This window comes from Oncorhynchus masou, unplaced genomic scaffold (assembly GCF_036934945.1).
Source record: "Oncorhynchus masou masou isolate Uvic2021 unplaced genomic scaffold, UVic_Omas_1.1 unplaced_scaffold_1205, whole genome shotgun sequence".
Classification (NCBI taxonomy): domain Eukaryota; kingdom Metazoa; phylum Chordata; class Actinopteri; order Salmoniformes; family Salmonidae; genus Oncorhynchus; species Oncorhynchus masou.
Window position 1 is genome coordinate 26,050 of NW_027001834.1, and position 3,951 is coordinate 30,000.

Consider the following 3,951-nt stretch of genomic DNA (forward strand, 5'->3'; position numbering starts at 1 on the left):
GTTAGGGGTAGTTAGAGATAGTTAGAGATAGTTAGGGGATAGTTAGGGGTAGTTAGGGGATAGTTAGAGGTAGTTAAGGGATAGTTAGAGGTAGTTAGGGGATAGTTAGGGGTAGTTAAGGGATAGCTAGGGGGTAGTTAGAGGATAGCTAGGGGATAGCTAGGGGTAGTTAGAGGATAGTTAGGGGATAGCTAGGGGTATTTAGAGGATAGCTAGGGGATAGCTAGGGGTAGTTAGAGGACAGTTAGGGGATAGTTAGGGGATAGTTAGGGGTAGTTAGGGGATAGTTAGGGGTAGTTAGGGGACAGTTAGGGGTAGTTAGGGGATAGTTAGGGGTAGTTAGGGGATAGTTAGGGGTAGTTGGGGATAGCTAGGGGTAGTTAGAGGATAGTTAGGGGATAGCTAGGGGTATTTAGAGGATAGTTAGGGGATAGTTAGGGGATAGTTAGGTGATTGTTAGGCGATAGTTAGGGGATAGTTAGAAGTAGTTAAGAGAGAGATAGTTAGAGATAGTTGGGGGATAGTTAGGGTTGTTAGAGATAGTTGGGAGATAGTTAGAGATAGTTACAGATAGTTGGGGGATAGTTATAGATAGTTGGGGGATAGTTAGAGATAGTTGGGGGATAGTTATAGATAGTTGGGGATAGTTAAGAGATAGTTGGGGATGGTTAGGAGATAGTTGGGGATGGTTAGGAGATAGTTAGGGGATGGTTAGGAGATAGTTGGGGGATGGTTAGGAGATAGTTGGGGGATAGTTAGAGATAGTTAGGGATAGTTAGAGATAGTTAGGGGATAGTTAGAGATAGTTAGGGGTAGTTAGGGGATAGTTAGAGATAGTTAGGGGATAGTTAGAGATAGTTAGGGGTAGTTAGGGGATAGTTAGAGATAGTTAGGGGATAGTTAGAGATAGTTAGGGATAGTTAGGGGTAGTTAGAGATAGTTAGGGGATAGTTAGGGGTAGTTAGGGGATAGTTAGGGGTAGTTAGGGGATAGTTAGGGGTAGTTAGGGGATAGCTAGGGGTAGTTAGAGGATAGTTAGGGGATAGCTAGGGGTATTTAGAGGATAGTTAGGGGATAGTTAGAGGTAGTTAGGTGATTGTTAGGCGATAGTTAGGGGATAGTTAGAAGTAGTTAAAGAGAGATAGTTAGAGATAGTTGGGGGATAGTTAGGTTGTTAGAGATAGTTGGGAGATAGTTACAGATAGTTGGGGGATAGTTAGAGATAGTTGGGGATAGTTAAGAGATAGTTGGGGATAGTTAAGAGATAGTTGGGGATGGTTAGGAGATAGTTGGGGATGGTTAGGAGATAGTTGGGGGATCGTTAGGAAATAGTTGGGGGATCGTTAGGAGATAGTTGGGGGATCGTTAGGAGATAGTTGGGGGATCGTTAGGAGATAGTTGGGGGATAGTTAGAGATAGTTGGGGGATCGTTAGGAGATAGTTGGGGGATAGTTAGAGATAGTTGGGGGATCGGAGAGAGAGAGGAGAGAGACATGGGGGAGGACAGCGAGAGAATCAGAGAGGTGTTTGATGAAGGCTCAAGGCTGTGTGTCAGTGTTTGTCTAAAGGCTAAAGTGCCCTCTCTGCTAAACATGGGGGATGTTGTTAGCTGTGTGTACTGTACAACATATGTGTGTGTGTGTGTGTGTGTGTGTGTGTGTGTGTGTGTTCCTCACACAGTGAGCTGACGACAGGAGTTACAGTTTCATGTCTGAGGGTTGGTATCCCTCAGGGCTCTACTATAGGGCCCTCCTCCTTTGGGTTTTTACACACACACACACACACACACACACACACACACACACACACACACACACACACACACACACACACACACACACACACACACACACACCGTACCATCACACACTTCAGTCCTTCTGATACAGATGTTAGAACAGACGGCCCAGTAGAACGGGGAGTTATTTGGCAGTTTGTCGTGTGTGTGTGTGTGTGTGTGTGTGTGTGTGTGCCATCAACACACTGAAATATCTGTTTTGTTAAATCTCTGACTCAATGACAGCGAAGACTGTTGGTTAATTATTTAATTCAGAATAATGATTCATTTTGAATGATTGATTTGTTGTTGTTGTTGTTGTTGTTTTTCAGACAGTGGCGAGGGTACCTGGTTGATAGCGGACAGAGACAGAGAGGTGGGTCTCTCTCTGTGTGGATTTAGGTCCAGTTTCCTCCACATGACACAGATGTTTATATACATTTATTTTCATGAATAATTCATAAATAAATCATTTTTATAGAAATAAAACTTGATTAAAAAATAATAATAAATAATAATTATAATACAATAATAATAATAAATACTAATTATAATATAATAATAATAAATACTAATAATTATTATTATAGTATAACAATAATAAAATAATAATAATAATATAAAAATAATAAATAATAATAATATAATAATAGTAAATACTGATTATAATATTAGAATAATAAAATAATAATAATATAATAATAATAAGAATACAATTATAATAAATAATAATAATAATAATAATTCTAATATAATAATAATAAAACAATAATAATAAATAATAATTATAATCTAATAATAATAAATACTAATTATAATCTAATAATAATAAATACTAATTATAATATAATAATAATAAAATAATAATAATATAATAATAATAATAATACAATTATAATAAATAATAATAATAATTCTAATATAATAATAATAAAACAATAATAATAAATAATAATTATAATCTAATAATAATAAATACTAATTATAATCTAATAATAATAAATACTAATTATAATATAATAATAATAAAATAATATAATAATAATAATAATACAATTATAATAAATAATAATAATAATAATAATTCTAATATAATAATAATAATATAAAAATAATAAATAATAATAATATAATAATAGTAAATACTAATTATAATATTAGAATAATAAAATAATAATAATATAATAATAATAATAATACAATTATAATAAATAATAATAATAATTCTAATATAATAATAATAATAATTCTAATATAATAATAATAAAACAATAATAATAAATAATAATTATAATCTTATAATAATAATAATTATAATATAATAAAAAATTATAATTATAATAATAATTATAATTATAATATAATAAATAATAATTATAATAATAATAAAATAATTATAATTATAATATAATAATAATAAATACTAATTATAATCTAATAATAATAATAATAATAATAAATAATAATTCTAATATAATAATAATAAATAATAATTCTAATATAATAATAATAAAATAATTATTATATTAATAATTATAATCTAATAAAAAATAATAATTATAATCTAATAATAAATACTAATTATAAACTAATAATAATAATAATAATAATAAATAATAATGATAATATAATAATAAATAATAATGATAATAATAATAAAATAATTATAATTATAATAATTATAATATAATAATAATAATAATAAATACTAATTATAATATAATAATAATAAATACTAATTATAATATAATAATAATAATGAAATAATAATAAATAATAATTATAATAATAAAATAATAATAAATACTAATTATAATATAATACTAATAATAAATTATAATATAATAATAATAAAATAATAAATATAATAATAATATAATAATAATAATACAATAATAATATAATATATTCATATATAAATATAAATAATAAAATCTTGATTGATTTTGATTGGCAGGCTCAGATCGTGAACCGGCGTGGGGGCGGTCCTCCGGGGGAAGCGGGTGCCGACCCGTTACTATGTCGACAAGAACGTCACCTGTCACAGCTGTCAGAGGACTGGACACCTCTCCAAGAGCTGCCCTACGCCCCCGGTAACACACACTGTACCATCACACACACACACACACACACACACACACACACACACACACACACACACACACACACACACA

At 29.8% G+C, this 3,951-nt stretch overlaps 1 long non-coding RNA gene across 1 annotated transcript in view; it reads left to right on the plus strand.

Moving 5' to 3' along the window:
• The first annotated feature begins 2,107 nt into the window (after positions 1 to 2,107).
• LOC135529889 (uncharacterized) overlaps positions 2,108 to 3,951 on the plus strand; it is a 1,989-nt gene continuing 145 nt past the window's right edge. Inside the window, exons 1-2 of the long non-coding RNA XR_010453756.1 lie at positions 2,108 to 2,153; positions 3,735 to 3,870. This is a non-coding gene — a long non-coding RNA (uncharacterized LOC135529889). The remainder of the gene's footprint in view (positions 2,154 to 3,734; positions 3,871 to 3,951) is intronic.